Source organism: Symphalangus syndactylus, chromosome 18 (assembly GCF_028878055.3).
Source record: "Symphalangus syndactylus isolate Jambi chromosome 18, NHGRI_mSymSyn1-v2.1_pri, whole genome shotgun sequence".
Lineage (NCBI taxonomy): Eukaryota > Metazoa > Chordata > Mammalia > Primates > Hylobatidae > Symphalangus > Symphalangus syndactylus.
The window spans coordinates 51,627,938-51,646,045 of record NC_072440.2 but is presented as its reverse complement, the minus strand read 5'-3'; positions in this window follow the sequence as shown (position 1 = coordinate 51,646,045).

The window sequence follows — 18,108 nt, the reverse complement described above, 5'->3', positions numbered from 1 at the left end:
GAGTTTTCAGTACTACTCCATCAAATGTAAGCTACAACTCTGTTAGTTGAATGCAAAGAACACAAAGTAGTTTCACAGAATGCTTCTCTGTAATTTTTATTTGAAGATATTCCTTTTTCCACTATAGGCCTCTTAGCACTCCGAATGTCCACTTGCAGTTTCTACAGAAAGAGTGTTTCAGAACTGCTCAATCAAAAGTAAGGTTCAACTCTGTGAGTTCAATGCACAGAACAGAAAGAAGTTTCATGGAATGCTTCTGTGTAGTTTTTATTTGAAGATATTCCTTTTTCCACTATAGGCCCTTTAGATCTCCGATTGTCTAGGTACAGTTTCTACAGAAAGAGTTTTTCAGAACTGCTCAATCAAAAGTCAGCTTCAGATCTGTTAGTTGAATGCACAGAACAGAAAGAAGTTTCGCAGAATACTTCGGTGTAGTTTTTATTTGAAGTTATTCCTTTTTCCACTGTAGACCCCATAGCGCTCGGAATGTCGACTTGCAGTTTCTACAGAAAGAGTGTTTCAGAACTGCTCTATCAGAAGTTAGGTTCAACTCTGTCAGTTCCATGCACAGAACAGAAAGTAGTTTCGCAGAATGCTTCTGTGTAGTTTTTATTTGAAGGTATTCCTTTTTCCACTTTAGGACCCTTAGCGCTCTGAATGTCCACTTGCAGTTTCTACAGAAAGAGTGTTTCAGAACTGCTCAATCAAAAGTAATGTTCAACTCTGTTAGTTGAATGCACAGAACAGAAAGTAGTTTCGCAGAATGCTTCTGTGTAGTTTTCATTTGAAGATATTCCTTTTTCCACTATAGGCCCCTTACCGCTCGGAATATCCACTTGCAGTTTCTACAGAAAGAGTGTTTCAGAACAGCTCAATCAAAAGTAAGGTTGAACTCTCTTAGTTGAATGCACAGAACACAAAGAAGTTTCGCAGAATGCTTCTGTGTAGTTTTTATTTGAAGATATTCCTTTTTCCACTATAGGAACCTTAGTGTACCAAATGTCCACTTGCAGTTTCTACAGAAAGTGTGTTTCAGAACGGCTCATTCAAAGGTAAGGTTCCAATCTATTAGTTGAATGCACAGAACAGAAAGAAGTTACGCAGAATGTTTCTGTGTACTTTTTATTTGAAGAAGATACTTTTTCCAGTACAGGCCCCTTAGCGCTCCAAATGTCCACTTGCATTTTCTACAGAAAGAGAGTTTCAGAACTGCTCAATGAAAAATAAGCTTCAACTCTGTTAGTTGAATGCAAAGAACAGAAAGTAGTTTCACAGAATGCTTCTATGTAGTTTTTATTAGAATATATACCTTTTTCCACTATAGGCTCCTTAGCGCTCTGAATCTCCACCTGCAGTTTCTACAGAAAGAGTGTTGCAGAACTGCTCAATCAAAAGTAAGGTTCAACTCTGTTAGTTGAATGCACAGAACAGAAAGTAGTTTCGTAGAACGCTTCTGTGTACTTTGTATTTGAAGATATTACTTTTTTCACTAAAGGCCCCTTAGCGATCCGAATATCTAGTTACAGTTTCTGCAGAAAGAGTGTTTCAGCACTGCTCAATCCAAAGTAAGGTTCAACTCTGTTAGTTGAATGCACAGAACAGAAAGATGTTTAGCAGAATGCTTCTGTGTAGTTTTTGTTTGAAGATGTTCCTTTTTCCATTATATGCCCCTTAGCGCTCCGAATGTCCACTTGCATTTTTTACAGAAAGAGTGTTTCAGAACTGGTCAATAAAAAGTAAGCTTCAACTCTGTTAGTTTTATGCAAAGAACACAAAGTAATTTCAGAGAATGCTTCTGTGTAGTTTTTATTTGCAGATATTCCTTTTTCCACTATAGGCCCCTTAGCGCTCTGAATGTCTAGATACAGTTTCTACAGAAAGAGTGTTTCACAACTGCTCAATCAAAAGTAAGGTTCAACTCTGTTAGTTGAATGAACAGAACCTAAAGAAGTTTCACAGAATGCTTCTGTGCAGTTTTTATTTGAAGATGATCCTTTTCCTAGTGTAGGCCCCTTAGCGCTCAGAATGTCCACTTGCATTTTTTACAGAAAGAGTGTTTCAGAACTGCTCAATCAAAAGTAAGCTTCAACTCTGTTAGTTGAATGCATAGAACAGTAAGTGGTTTCACATAATTCTTCTGTGTAGTTTTTATTTGAAGATATTCCTTTTTCCACTTTAGGCCTCTTAGCGCTCCGAATCTCCACCTGCAGTTTCTACAGAAAGAGTGTTTCAGAACTGCTCAATCAAAAGTAAGTTTCAACTCTGTTAGTGGAATGCACAAAACAGAAAGTAGTTTCACAGAATGCTTCTGTGTAGTTTTTATTTGAAGATATTAATTTTTCCGATATAGGATCCTTAGCGCTCCGAATATCTACCTACAGTTTTTACAGAAAGACATTTTCAGAACTGCTCAAACAAAAGTAAGCTTCAATTCTTTTAGTTGAATGCACAGAACAGAACGTAGTTTCGCATTATACTTCGGTGTAGTTTTTATTTGAAATTATTCCTTTTTCCACTGTAGGCCCCATAGCGCTCGGAATGACCACTTGCAGTTTCCACAGAAAGAGTGTTTCAGAACTGCTCAATCAAAAGAAATGTTCAACTCTGCTAGTTGAATGCACAGAACAGAAAGAAGTTTCGCAGAATACTTCGGTGTAGTTTTAGATGAAGTTATTCCTTTTTCCACAGTAGGCCCCTTAGCGCGCGGAATGTCCACTTGCAGTTTCTACAGAAACAGTGTTTCGGAACTACTCTATAAAAAGTTAGGTTGAACTATGTTAGTCAAATGCACAGAACAGAAAAAAATTCGCAGAATACTTCTGTGTAGTTTTTATTTGAAGATAGTCCTTTTTCCACTATAGGCCCCTCAGCGCTCCGAATGTCCACTTGCGGTTTCTACAGAAAGAGTATTTCAGAACTGCTCAATCACATGTAAGCTTCAACTCTGTGAGTTGAATGCACAGAACAGAAAGAAGTTTCGTAGAATTCTTCTGTGTACTTTTTATTTGAAGAAGTTACTTTTTCTAGTAAAGGCCCCTTAGCGCTCTGAATGTATACTTGCATTATCTATGGAAAGAGTGTTTCAGAACAGCTCAATCAAAAGTAAGCTTCAACTCTGTTAGTTGAATGCAAAAAACAGAAAGTAGTTTCACAGAATGCCTCTGTGTAGTTATTATTAACAGATATACATTTTTCAAGTATAGGCCTCTTAGCGCTCCGAATCTCCAACTGCAGTTTCTACAGAAAGAGTGTTTCAGAACTGCTCAATCAAAAGTAAGGTTCAACTCTGTTAGTTGAATGCACAGACCAGAAAGAAGTTTCGCAGAACGCATCTGTGTAGTTTTTATTTGAAGATATTTCGTTTTCCACTATAGGCCCCTTAGTGCACCGAATGTCCACTTGCAGTTTCAACAGAAAGAGTGTTTCAGAACTGTTCAATAAAAAGTAATGTTCAATTCTATTAGTTGAATGCACAGAACTGAAAGTAGTTTCGCAGAATGCTTCTGTGTAGTTTTTATTTGAAGATGTTCCTTTTTCCAGTATAGGCCCCTTAGCGCTCCGAATGTCCACTTGCATTTTCTACAGAAAGAGTGTTTCAGAGCTGCTCAATCAAAAGTAAGCTTCAACTCTGTTAGTTGAATCCAAGGAACAGAAAGATGTTTCACAGAATGCTTCTGTGTAGTTTTTATTTGAAGATACTCCTTTTTTCACTATAGGCCCCTTAGCGCACCAAATGTCCACTTGCAGTTTCTACAGAAAGAGTGTTTCAGAACTGCTCAATCAAAAGTAAGGTTCAACTCTATTAGTTGAATACACAGAACAGAAAGAAGTTTTGCATAATGCTTCTGGGTAATTTTTATTTGAAGAAGTTACTTTTTCCACTAAAGGCCCCTTAACGCTCCGAATGTCCACTTGCATTTTCTACAGTGAGAGTGTTTCAGAAATGCTCAATCTAAACTAAGCTTCAACTCTGTTAGTTGAATGCAAAGAACAGAAAGCAGTTTCACAGAATGCTTCTGTGTAGTTATTATTAGAAGATATATCTTTTTCCACTATAGGCCTCTTAGCGCTCCGAATCTCCACCTGCACTTTCTACAAAAAGAGTGTTTCAGAACTGCTCAATCAAAAGTAAGTTTCAACTCTGTTAGTTGAATGCACAGAACAGAAAGAAGTTTCAGAGAATACTTCGGTGTAGTTTTAGTTGAAGTTATCCCTTTTTCCACTGTAGGCCCCTTAGCGCGTGGAATGTCCACTTGCATTTTCTACAGAAAGAGTGTTTCAGAACTGCTCTATCAAAAGTTAGGTTCCACTCTGTTAGTTAAATGCACAGAACAGAAAAAGATTCGCAGAATGCTTTTGTGTAGTTTTTATTTGAAGATAGTCCTTTTTCCACTATAGGCGCCTCAGCGCTCCGATTGTCCACTTGCAGTTTCTACAGAAAGAATGTTTCAGAACTGATCAATCAAAAGTAAGGTTCAACTCTGTTAGTTGAATGAACAGAACAGAAAGATGTTTCGCACAATGCTTCTGTGCAGTTTTTATTTGAAGATGTTCCTTTTTCCAGTGTACGCCCCATAGCGCTCGGAATGTCCACTTGCATTTTCTACAGAAAGAGTTTTCAGTACTACTCCATCAAATGTAAGCTACAACTCTGTTAGTTGAATGCAAAGAACACAAAGTAGTTTCACAGAATGCTTCTCTGTAATTTTTATTTGAAGATATTCCTTTTTCCACTATAGGCCTCTTAGCACTCCGAATGTCCACTTGCAGTTTCTACAGAAAGAGTGTTTCAGAACTGCTCAATCAAAAGTAAGGTTCAACTCTGTGAGTTCAATGCACAGAACAGAAAGAAGTTTCATGGAATGCTTCTGTGTAGTTTTTATTTGAAGATATTCCTTTTTCCACTATAGGCCCTTTAGATCTCCGATTGTCTAGGTACAGTTTCTACAGAAAGAGTTTTTCAGAACTGCTCAATCAAAAGTCAGCTTCAGATCTGTTAGTTGAATGCACAGAACAGAAAGAAGTTTCGCAGAATACTTCGGTGTAGTTTTTATTTGAAGTTATTCCTTTTTCCACTGTAGACCCCATAGCGCTCGGAATGTCGACTTGCAGTTTCTACAGAAAGAGTGTTTCAGAACTGCTCTATCAGAAGTTAGGTTCAACTCTGTCAGTTCCATGCACAGAACAGAAAGTAGTTTCGCAGAATGCTTCTGTGTAGTTTTTATTTGAAGGTATTCCTTTTTCCACTTTAGGACCCTTAGCGCTCTGAATGTCCACTTGCAGTTTCTACAGAAAGAGTGTTTCAGAACTGCTCAATCAAAAGTAATGTTCAACTCTGTTAGTTGAATGCACAGAACAGAAAGTAGTTTCGCAGAATGCTTCTGTGTAGTTTTCATTTGAAGATATTCCTTTTTCCACTATAGGCCCCTTACCGCTCGGAATATCCACTTGCAGTTTCTACAGAAAGAGTGTTTCAGAACAGCTCAATCAAAAGTAAGGTTGAACTCTCTTAGTTGAATGCACAGAACACAAAGAAGTTTCGCAGAATGCTTCTGTGTAGTTTTTATTTGAAGATATTCCTTTTTCCACTATAGGAACCTTAGTGTACCAAATGTCCACTTGCAGTTTCTACAGAAAGTGTGTTTCAGAACGGCTCATTCAAAGGTAAGGTTCCAATCTATTAGTTGAATGCACAGAACAGAAAGAAGTTACGCAGAATGTTTCTGTGTACTTTTTATTTGAAGAAGATACTTTTTCCAGTACAGGCCCCTTAGCGCTCCAAATGTCCACTTGCATTTTCTACAGAAAGAGAGTTTCAGAACTGCTCAATGAAAAATAAGCTTCAACTCTGTTAGTTGAATGCAAAGAACAGAAAGTAGTTTCACAGAATGCTTCTATGTAGTTTTTATTAGAATATATACCTTTTTCCACTATAGGCTCCTTAGCGCTCTGAATCTCCACCTGCAGTTTCTACAGAAAGAGTGTTGCAGAACTGCTCAATCAAAAGTAAGGTTCAACTCTGTTAGTTGAATGCACAGAACAGAAAGTAGTTTCGTAGAACGCTTCTGTGTACTTTGTATTTGAAGATATTACTTTTTTCACTAAAGGCCCCTTAGCGATCCGAATATCTAGTTACAGTTTCTGCAGAAAGAGTGTTTCAGCACTGCTCAATCCAAAGTAAGGTTCAACTCTGTTAGTTGAATGCACAGAACAGAAAGATGTTTAGCAGAATGCTTCTGTGTAGTTTTTGTTTGAAGATGTTCCTTTTTCCATTATATGCCCCTTAGCGCTCCGAATGTCCACTTGCATTTTTTACAGAAAGAGTGTTTCAGAACTGGTCAATAAAAAGTAAGCTTCAACTCTGTTAGTTTTATGCAAAGAACACAAAGTAATTTCAGAGAATGCTTCTGTGTAGTTTTTATTTGCAGATATTCCTTTTTCCACTATAGGCCCCTTAGCGCTCTGAATGTCTAGATACAGTTTCTACAGAAAGAGTGTTTCACAACTGCTCAATCAAAAGTAAGGTTCAACTCTGTTAGTTGAATGAACAGAACCTAAAGAAGTTTCACAGAATGCTTCTGTGCAGTTTTTATTTGAAGATGATCCTTTTCCTAGTGTAGGCCCCTTAGCGCTCAGAATGTCCACTTGCATTTTTTACAGAAAGAGTGTTTCAGAACTGCTCAATCAAAAGTAAGCTTCAACTCTGTTAGTTGAATGCATAGAACAGTAAGTGGTTTCACATAATTCTTCTGTGTAGTTTTTATTTGAAGATATTCCTTTTTCCACTTTAGGCCTCTTAGCGCTCCGAATCTCCACCTGCAGTTTCTACAGAAAGAGTGTTTCAGAACTGCTCAATCAAAAGTAAGTTTCAACTCTGTTAGTGGAATGCACAAAACAGAAAGTAGTTTCACAGAATGCTTCTGTGTAGTTTTTATTTGAAGATATTAATTTTTCCAATATAGGATCCTTAGCGCTCCGAATATCTACCTACAGTTTTTACAGAAAGACATTTTCAGAACTGCTCAAACAAAAGTAAGCTTCAATTCTTTTAGTTGAATGCACAGAACAGAACGTAGTTTCGCATTATACTTCGGTGTAGTTTTTATTTGAAATTATTCCTTTTTCCACTGTAGGCCCCATAGCGCTCGGAATGACCACTTGCAGTTTCCACAGAAAGAGTGTTTCAGAACTGCTCAATCAAAAGAAATGTTCAACTCTGCTAGTTGAATGCACAGAACAGAAAGAAGTTTCGCAGAATACTTCGGTGTAGTTTTAGATGAAGTTATTCCTTTTTCCACAGTAGGCCCCTTAGCGCGCGGAATGTCCACTTGCAGTTTCTACAGAAACAGTGTTTCGGAACTACTCTATAAAAAGTTAGGTTGAACTATGTTAGTCAAATGCACAGAACAGAAAAAAATTCGCAGAATACTTCTGTGTAGTTTTTATTTGAAGATAGTCCTTTTTCCACTATAGGCCCCTCAGCGCTCCGAATGTCCACTTGCGGTTTCTACAGAAAGAGTATTTCAGAACTGCTCAATCACATGTAAGCTTCAACTCTGTGAGTTGAATGCACAGAACAGAAAGAAGTTTCGTAGAATTCTTCTGTGTACTTTTTATTTGAAGAAGTTACTTTTTCTAGTAAAGGCCCCTTAGCGCTCTGAATGTATACTTGCATTATCTATGGAAAGAGTGTTTCAGAACAGCTCAATCAAAAGTAAGCTTCAACTCTGTTAGTTGAATGCAAAAAACAGAAAGTAGTTTCACAGAATGCCTCTGTGTAGTTATTATTAACAGATATACATTTTTCAAGTATAGGCCTCTTAGCGCTCCGAATCTCCAACTGCAGTTTCTACAGAAAGAGTGTTTCAGAACTGCTCAATCAAAAGTAAGGTTCAACTCTGTTAGTTGAATGCACAGACCAGAAAGAAGTTTCGCAGAACGCATCTGTGTAGTTTTTATTTGAAGATATTTCGTTTTCCACTATAGGCCCCTTAGTGCACCGAATGTCCACTTGCAGTTTCAACAGAAAGAGTGTTTCAGAACTGTTCAATAAAAAGTAATGTTCAATTCTATTAGTTGAATGCACAGAACTGAAAGTAGTTTCGCAGAATGCTTCTGTGTAGTTTTTATTTGAAGATGTTCCTTTTTCCAGTATAGGCCCCTTAGCGCTCCGAATGTCCACTTGCATTTTCTACAGAAAGAGTGTTTCAGAGCTGCTCAATCAAAAGTAAGCTTCAACTCTGTTAGTTGAATCCAAGGAACAGAAAGATGTTTCACAGAATGCTTCTGTGTAGTTTTTATTTGAAGATACTCCTTTTTTCACTATAGGCCCCTTAGCGCACCAAATGTCCACTTGCAGTTTCTACAGAAAGAGTGTTTCAGAACTGCTCAATCAAAAGTAAGGTTCAACTCTATTAGTTGAATACACAGAACAGAAAGAAGTTTTGCATAATGCTTCTGGGTAATTTTTATTTGAAGAAGTTACTTTTTCCACTAAAGGCCCCTTAACGCTCCGAATGTCCACTTGCATTTTCTACAGTGAGAGTGTTTCAGAAATGCTCAATCTAAACTAAGCTTCAACTCTGTTAGTTGAATGCAAAGAACAGAAAGCAGTTTCACAGAATGCTTCTGTGTAGTTATTATTAGAAGATATATCTTTTTCCACTATAGGCCTCTTAGCGCTCCGAATCTCCACCTGCACTTTCTACAAAAAGAGTGTTTCAGAACTGCTCAATCAAAAGTAAGTTTCAACTCTGTTAGTTGAATGCACAGAACAGAAAGAAGTTTCAGAGAATACTTCGGTGTAGTTTTAGTTGAAGTTATCCCTTTTTCCACTGTAGGCCCCTTAGCGCGTGGAATGTCCACTTGCATTTTCTACAGAAAGAGTGTTTCAGAACTGCTCTATCAAAAGTTAGGTTCCACTCTGTTAGTTAAATGCACAGAACAGAAAAAGATTCGCAGAATGCTTTTGTGTAGTTTTTATTTGAAGATAGTCCTTTTTCCACTATAGGCGCCTCAGCGCTCCGATTGTCCACTTGCAGTTTCTACAGAAAGAATGTTTCAGAACTGATCAATCAAAAGTAAGGTTCAACTCTGTTAGTTGAATGAACAGAACAGAAAGATGTTTCGCACAATGCTTCTGTGCAGTTTTTATTTGAAGATGTTCCTTTTTCCAGTGTACGCCCCATAGCGCTCGGAATGTCCACTTGCATTTTCTACAGAAAGAGTTTTCAGTACTACTCCATCAAATGTAAGCTACAACTCTGTTAGTTGAATGCAAAGAACACAAAGTAGTTTCACAGAATGCTTCTCTGTAATTTTTATTTGAAGATATTACTTTTTCCACTATAGGCCTCTTAGCACTCCGAATGTCCACTTGCAGTTTCTACAGAAAGAGTGTTTCAGAACTGCTCAATCAAAAGTAAGGTTCAACTCTGTGAGTTCAATGCACAGAACAGAAAGAAGTTTCATGGAATGCTTCTGTGTAGTTTTTATTTGAAGATATTCCTTTTTCCACTATAGGCCCTTTAGATCTCCGATTGTCTAGGTACAGTTTCTACAGAAAGAGTTTTTCAGAACTGCTCAATCAAAAGTCAGCTTCAGATCTGTTAGTTGAATGCACAGAACAGAAAGAAGTTTCGCAGAATACTTCGGTGTAGTTTTTATTTGAAGTTATTCCTTTTTCCACTGTAGACCCCATAGCGCTCGGAATGTCGACTTGCAGTTTCTACAGAAAGAGTGTTTCAGAACTGCTCTATCAGAAGTTAGGTTCAACTCTGTCAGTTCCATGCACAGAACAGAAAGTAGTTTCGCAGAATGCTTCTGTGTAGTTTTTATTTGAAGGTATTCCTTTTTCCACTTTAGGACCCTTAGCGCTCTGAATGTCCACTTGCAGTTTCTACAGAAAGAGTGTTTCAGAACTGCTCAATCAAAAGTAATGTTCAACTCTGTTAGTTGAATGCACAGAACAGAAAGTAGTTTCGCAGAATGCTTCTGTGTAGTTTTCATTTGAAGATATTCCTTTTTCCACTATAGGCCCCTTACCGCTCGGAATATCCACTTGCAGTTTCTACAGAAAGAGTGTTTCAGAACAGCTCAATCAAAAGTAAGGTTGAACTCTCTTAGTTGAATGCACAGAACACAAAGAAGTTTCGCAGAATGCTTCTGTGTAGTTTTTATTTGAAGATATTCCTTTTTCCACTATAGGAACCTTAGTGTACCAAATGTCCACTTGCAGTTTCTACAGAAAGTGTGTTTCAGAACGGCTCATTCAAAGGTAAGGTTCCAATCTATTAGTTGAATGCACAGAACAGAAAGAAGTTACGCAGAATGTTTCTGTGTACTTTTTATTTGAAGAAGATACTTTTTCCAGTACAGGCCCCTTAGCGCTCCAAATGTCCACTTGCATTTTCTACAGAAAGAGAGTTTCAGAACTGCTCAATGAAAAATAAGCTTCAACTCTGTTAGTTGAATGCAAAGAACAGAAAGTAGTTTCACAGAATGCTTCTATGTAGTTTTTATTAGAATATATACCTTTTTCCACTATAGGCTCCTTAGCGCTCTGAATCTCCACCTGCAGTTTCTACAGAAAGAGTGTTGCAGAACTGCTCAATCAAAAGTAAGGTTCAACTCTGTTAGTTGAATGCACAGAACAGAAAGTAGTTTCGTAGAACGCTTCTGTGTACTTTGTATTTGAAGATATTACTTTTTTCACTAAAGGCCCCTTAGCGATCCGAATATCTAGTTACAGTTTCTGCAGAAAGAGTGTTTCAGCACTGCTCAATCCAAAGTAAGGTTCAACTCTGTTAGTTGAATGCACAGAACAGAAAGATGTTTAGCAGAATGCTTCTGTGTAGTTTTTGTTTGAAGATGTTCCTTTTTCCATTATATGCCCCTTAGCGCTCCGAATGTCCACTTGCATTTTTTACAGAAAGAGTGTTTCAGAACTGGTCAATAAAAAGTAAGCTTCAACTCTGTTAGTTTTATGCAAAGAACACAAAGTAATTTCAGAGAATGCTTCTGTGTAGTTTTTATTTGCAGATATTCCTTTTTCCACTATAGGCCCCTTAGCGCTCTGAATGTCTAGATACAGTTTCTACAGAAAGAGTGTTTCACAACTGCTCAATCAAAAGTAAGGTTCAACTCTGTTAGTTGAATGAACAGAACCTAAAGAAGTTTCACAGAATGCTTCTGTGCAGTTTTTATTTGAAGATGATCCTTTTCCTAGTGTAGGCCCCTTAGCGCTCAGAATGTCCACTTGCATTTTTTACAGAAAGAGTGTTTCAGAACTGCTCAATCAAAAGTAAGCTTCAACTCTGTTAGTTGAATGCATAGAACAGTAAGTGGTTTCACATAATTCTTCTGTGTAGTTTTTATTTGAAGATATTCCTTTTTCCACTTTAGGCCTCTTAGCGCTCCGAATCTCCACCTGCAGTTTCTACAGAAAGAGTGTTTCAGAACTGCTCAATCAAAAGTAAGTTTCAACTCTGTTAGTGGAATGCACAAAACAGAAAGTAGTTTCACAGAATGCTTCTGTGTAGTTTTTATTTGAAGATATTAATTTTTCCGATATAGGATCCTTAGCGCTCCGAATATCTACCTACAGTTTTTACAGAAAGACATTTTCAGAACTGCTCAAACAAAAGTAAGCTTCAATTCTTTTAGTTGAATGCACAGAACAGAACGTAGTTTCGCATTATACTTCGGTGTAGTTTTTATTTGAAATTATTCCTTTTTCCACTGTAGGCCCCATAGCGCTCGGAATGACCACTTGCAGTTTCCACAGAAAGAGTGTTTCAGAACTGCTCAATCAAAAGAAATGTTCAACTCTGCTAGTTGAATGCACAGAACAGAAAGAAGTTTCGCAGAATACTTCGGTGTAGTTTTAGATGAAGTTATTCCTTTTTCCACAGTAGGCCCCTTAGCGCGCGGAATGTCCACTTGCAGTTTCTACAGAAACAGTGTTTCGGAACTACTCTATAAAAAGTTAGGTTGAACTATGTTAGTCAAATGCACAGAACAGAAAAAAATTCGCAGAATACTTCTGTGTAGTTTTTATTTGAAGATAGTCCTTTTTCCACTATAGGCCCCTCAGCGCTCCGAATGTCCACTTGCGGTTTCTACAGAAAGAGTATTTCAGAACTGCTCAATCACATGTAAGCTTCAACTCTGTGAGTTGAATGCACAGAACAGAAAGAAGTTTCGTAGAATTCTTCTGTGTACTTTTTATTTGAAGAAGTTACTTTTTCTAGTAAAGGCCCCTTAGCGCTCTGAATGTATACTTGCATTATCTATGGAAAGAGTGTTTCAGAACAGCTCAATCAAAAGTAAGCTTCAACTCTGTTAGTTGAATGCAAAAAACAGAAAGTAGTTTCACAGAATGCCTCTGTGTAGTTATTATTAACAGATATACATTTTTCAAGTATAGGCCTCTTAGCGCTCCGAATCTCCAACTGCAGTTTCTACAGAAAGAGTGTTTCAGAACTGCTCAATCAAAAGTAAGGTTCAACTCTGTTAGTTGAATGCACAGACCAGAAAGAAGTTTCGCAGAACGCATCTGTGTAGTTTTTATTTGAAGATATTTCGTTTTCCACTATAGGCCCCTTAGTGCACCGAATGTCCACTTGCAGTTTCAACAGAAAGAGTGTTTCAGAACTGTTCAATAAAAAGTAATGTTCAATTCTATTAGTTGAATGCACAGAACTGAAAGTAGTTTCGCAGAATGCTTCTGTGTAGTTTTTATTTGAAGATGTTCCTTTTTCCAGTATAGGCCCCTTAGCGCTCCGAATGTCCACTTGCATTTTCTACAGAAAGAGTGTTTCAGAGCTGCTCAATCAAAAGTAAGCTTCAACTCTGTTAGTTGAATCCAAGGAACAGAAAGATGTTTCACAGAATGCTTCTGTGTAGTTTTTATTTGAAGATACTCCTTTTTTCACTATAGGCCCCTTAGCGCACCAAATGTCCACTTGCAGTTTCTACAGAAAGAGTGTTTCAGAACTGCTCAATCAAAAGTAAGGTTCAACTCTATTAGTTGAATACACAGAACAGAAAGAAGTTTTGCATAATGCTTCTGGGTAATTTTTATTTGAAGAAGTTACTTTTTCCACTAAAGGCCCCTTAACGCTCCGAATGTCCACTTGCATTTTCTACAGTGAGAGTGTTTCAGAAATGCTCAATCTAAACTAAGCTTCAACTCTGTTAGTTGAATGCAAAGAACAGAAAGCAGTTTCACAGAATGCTTCTGTGTAGTTATTATTAGAAGATATATCTTTTTCCACTATAGGCCTCTTAGCGCTCCGAATCTCCACCTGCACTTTCTACAAAAAGAGTGTTTCAGAACTGCTCAATCAAAAGTAAGTTTCAACTCTGTTAGTTGAATGCACAGAACAGAAAGAAGTTTCAGAGAATACTTCGGTGTAGTTTTAGTTGAAGTTATCCCTTTTTCCACTGTAGGCCCCTTAGCGCGTGGAATGTCCACTTGCATTTTCTACAGAAAGAGTGTTTCAGAACTGCTCTATCAAAAGTTAGGTTCCACTCTGTTAGTTAAATGCACAGAACAGAAAAAGATTCGCAGAATGCTTTTGTGTAGTTTTTATTTGAAGATAGTCCTTTTTCCACTATAGGCGCCTCAGCGCTCCGATTGTCCACTTGCAGTTTCTACAGAAAGAATGTTTCAGAACTGATCAATCAAAAGTAAGGTTCAACTCTGTTAGTTGAATGAACAGAACAGAAAGATGTTTCGCACAATGCTTCTGTGCAGTTTTTATTTGAAGATGTTCCTTTTTCCAGTGTACGCCCCATAGCGCTCGGAATGTCCACTTGCATTTTCTACAGAAAGAGTTTTCAGTACTACTCCATCAAATGTAAGCTACAACTCTGTTAGTTGAATGCAAAGAACACAAAGTAGTTTCACAGAATGCTTCTCTGTAATTTTTATTTGAAGATATTCCTTTTTCCACTATAGGCCTCTTAGCACTCCGAATGTCCACTTGCAGTTTCTACAGAAAGAGTGTTTCAGAACTGCTCAATCAAAAGTAAGGTTCAACTCTGTGAGTTCAATGCACAGAACAGAAAGAAGTTTCATGGAATGCTTCTGTGTAGTTTTTATTTGAAGATATTCCTTTTTCCACTATAGGCCCTTTAGATCTCCGATTGTCTAGGTACAGTTTCTACAGAAAGAGTTTTTCAGAACTGCTCAATCAAAAGTCAGCTTCAGATCTGTTAGTTGAATGCACAGAACAGAAAGAAGTTTCGCAGAATACTTCGGTGTAGTTTTTATTTGAAGTTATTCCTTTTTCCACTGTAGACCCCATAGCGCTCGGAATGTCGACTTGCAGTTTCTACAGAAAGAGTGTTTCAGAACTGCTCTATCAGAAGTTAGGTTCAACTCTGTCAGTTCCATGCACAGAACAGAAAGTAGTTTCGCAGAATGCTTCTGTGTAGTTTTTATTTGAAGGTATTCCTTTTTCCACTTTAGGACCCTTAGCGCTCTGAATGTCCACTTGCAGTTTCTACAGAAAGAGTGTTTCAGAACTGCTCAATCAAAAGTAATGTTCAACTCTGTTAGTTGAATGCACAGAACAGAAAGTAGTTTCGCAGAATGCTTCTGTGTAGTTTTCATTTGAAGATATTCCTTTTTCCACTATAGGCCCCTTCCGCTCGGAATATCCACTTGCAGTTTCTACAGAAAGAGTGTTTCAGAACAGCTCAATCAAAAGTAAGGTTGAACTCTCTTAGTTGAATGCACAGAACACAAAGAAGTTTCGCAGAATGCTTCTGTGTAGTTTTTATTTGAAGATATTCCTTTTTCCACTATAGGAACCTTAGTGTACCAAATGTCCACTTGCAGTTTCTACAGAAAGTGTGTTTCAGAACGGCTCATTCAAAGGTAAGGTTCCAATCTATTAGTTGAATGCACAGAACAGAAAGAAGTTACGCAGAATGTTTCTGTGTACTTTTTATTTGAAGAAGATACTTTTTCCAGTACAGGCCCCTTAGCGCTCCAAATGTCCACTTGCATTTTCTACAGAAAGAGAGTTTCAGAACTGCTCAATGAAAAATAAGCTTCAACTCTGTTAGTTGAATGCAAAGAACAGAAAGTAGTTTCACAGAATGCTTCTATGTAGTTTTTATTAGAATATATACCTTTTTCCACTATAGGCTCCTTAGCGCTCTGAATCTCCACCTGCAGTTTCTACAGAAAGAGTGTTGCAGAACTGCTCAATCAAAAGTAAGGTTCAACTCTGTTAGTTGAATGCACAGAACAGAAAGTAGTTTCGTAGAACGCTTCTGTGTACTTTGTATTTGAAGATATTACTTTTTTCACTAAAGGCCCCTTAGCGATCCGAATATCTAGTTACAGTTTCTGCAGAAAGAGTGTTTCAGCACTGCTCAATCCAAAGTAAGGTTCAACTCTGTTAGTTGAATGCACAGAACAGAAAGATGTTTAGCAGAATGCTTCTGTGTAGTTTTTGTTTGAAGATGTTCCTTTTTCCATTATATGCCCCTTAGCGCTCCGAATGTCCACTTGCATTTTTTACAGAAAGAGTGTTTCAGAACTGGTCAATAAAAAGTAAGCTTCAACTCTGTTAGTTTTATGCAAAGAACACAAAGTAATTTCAGAGAATGCTTCTGTGTAGTTTTTATTTGCAGATATTCCTTTTTCCACTATAGGCCCCTTAGCGCTCTGAATGTCTAGATACAGTTTCTACAGAAAGAGTGTTTCACAACTGCTCAATCAAAAGTAAGGTTCAACTCTGTTAGTTGAATGAACAGAACCTAAAGAAGTTTCACAGAATGCTTCTGTGCAGTTTTTATTTGAAGATGATCCTTTTCCTAGTGTAGGCCCCTTAGCGCTCAGAATGTCCACTTGCATTTTTTACAGAAAGAGTGTTTCAGAACTGCTCAATCAAAAGTAAGCTTCAACTCTGTTAGTTGAATGCATAGAACAGTAAGTGGTTTCACATAATTCTTCTGTGTAGTTTTTATTTGAAGATATTCCTTTTTCCACTTTAGGCCTCTTAGCGCTCCGAATCTCCACCTGCAGTTTCTACAGAAAGAGTGTTTCAGAACTGCTCAATCAAAAGTAAGTTTCAACTCTGTTAGTGGAATGCACAAAACAGAAAGTAGTTTCACAGAATGCTTCTGTGTAGTTTTTATTTGAAGATATTAATTTTTCCAATATAGGATCCTTAGCGCTCCGAATATCTACCTACAGTTTTTACAGAAAGACATTTTCAGAACTGCTCAAACAAAAGTAAGCTTCAATTCTTTTAGTTGAATGCACAGAACAGAACGTAGTTTCGCATTATACTTCGGTGTAGTTTTTATTTGAAATTATTCCTTTTTCCACTGTAGGCCCCATAGCGCTCGGAATGACCACTTGCAGTTTCCACAGAAAGAGTGTTTCAGAACTGCTCAATCAAAAGAAATGTTCAACTCTGCTAGTTGAATGCACAGAACAGAAAGAAGTTTCGCAGAATACTTCGGTGTAGTTTTAGATGAAGTTATTCCTTTTTCCACAGTAGGCCCCTTAGCGCGCGGAATGTCCACTTGCAGTTTCTACAGAAACAGTGTTTCGGAACTACTCTATAAAAAGTTAGGTTGAACTATGTTAGTCAAATGCACAGAACAGAAAAAAATTCGCAGAATACTTCTGTGTAGTTTTTATTTGAAGATAGTCCTTTTTCCACTATAGGCCCCTCAGCGCTCCGAATGTCCACTTGCGGTTTCTACAGAAAGAGTATTTCAGAACTGCTCAATCACATGTAAGCTTCAACTCTGTGAGTTGAATGCACAGAACAGAAAGAAGTTTCGTAGAATTCTTCTGTGTACTTTTTATTTGAAGAAGTTACTTTTTCTAGTAAAGGCCCCTTAGCGCTCTGAATGTATACTTGCATTATCTATGGAAAGAGTGTTTCAGAACAGCTCAATCAAAAGTAAGCTTCAACTCTGTTAGTTGAATGCAAAAAACAGAAAGTAGTTTCACAGAATGCCTCTGTGTAGTTATTATTAACAGATATACATTTTTCAAGTATAGGCCTCTTAGCGCTCCGAATCTCCAACTGCAGTTTCTACAGAAAGAGTGTTTCAGAACTGCTCAATCAAAAGTAAGGTTCAACTCTGTTAGTTGAATGCACAGACCAGAAAGAAGTTTCGCAGAACGCATCTGTGTAGTTTTTATTTGAAGATATTTCGTTTTCCACTATAGGCCCCTTAGTGCACCGAATGTCCACTTGCAGTTTCAACAGAAAGAGTGTTTCAGAACTGTTCAATAAAAAGTAATGTTCAATTCTATTAGTTGAATGCACAGAACTGAAAGTAGTTTCGCAGAATGCTTCTGTGTAGTTTTTATTTGAAGATGTTCCTTTTTCCAGTATAGGCCCCTTAGCGCTCCGAATGTCCACTTGCATTTTCTACAGAAAGAGTGTTTCAGAGCTGCTCAATCAAAAGTAAGCTTCAACTCTGTTAGTTGAATCCAAGGAACAGAAAGATGTTTCACAGAATGCTTCTGTGTAGTTTTTATTTGAAGATACTCCTTTGTTCACTATAGGCCCCTTAGCGCACCAAATGTCCACTTGCAGTTTCTACAGAAAGAGTGTTTCAGAACTGCTCAATCAAAAGTAAGGTTCAACTCTATTAGTTGAATACACAGAACAGAAAGAAGTTTTGCATAATGCTTCTGGGTAATTTTTATTTGAAGAAGTTACTTTTTCCACTAAAGGCCCCTTAACGCTCCGAATGTCCACTTGCATTTTCTACAGTGAGAGTGTTTCAGAAATGCTCAATCTAAACTAAGCTTCAACTCTGTTAGTTGAATGCAAAGAACAGAAAGCAGTTTCACAGAATGCTTCTGTGTAGTTATTATTAGAAGATATATCTTTTTCCACTATAGGCCTCTTAGCGCTCCGAATCTCCACCTGCACTTTCTACAAAAAGAGTGTTTCAGAACTGCTCAATCAAAAGTAAGTTTCAACTCTGTTAGTTGAATGCACAGAACAGAAAGAAGTTTCAGAGAATACTTCGGTGTAGTTTTAGTTGAAGTTATCCCTTTTTCCACTGTAGGCCCCTTAGCGCGTGGAATGTCCACTTGCATTTTCTACAGAAAGA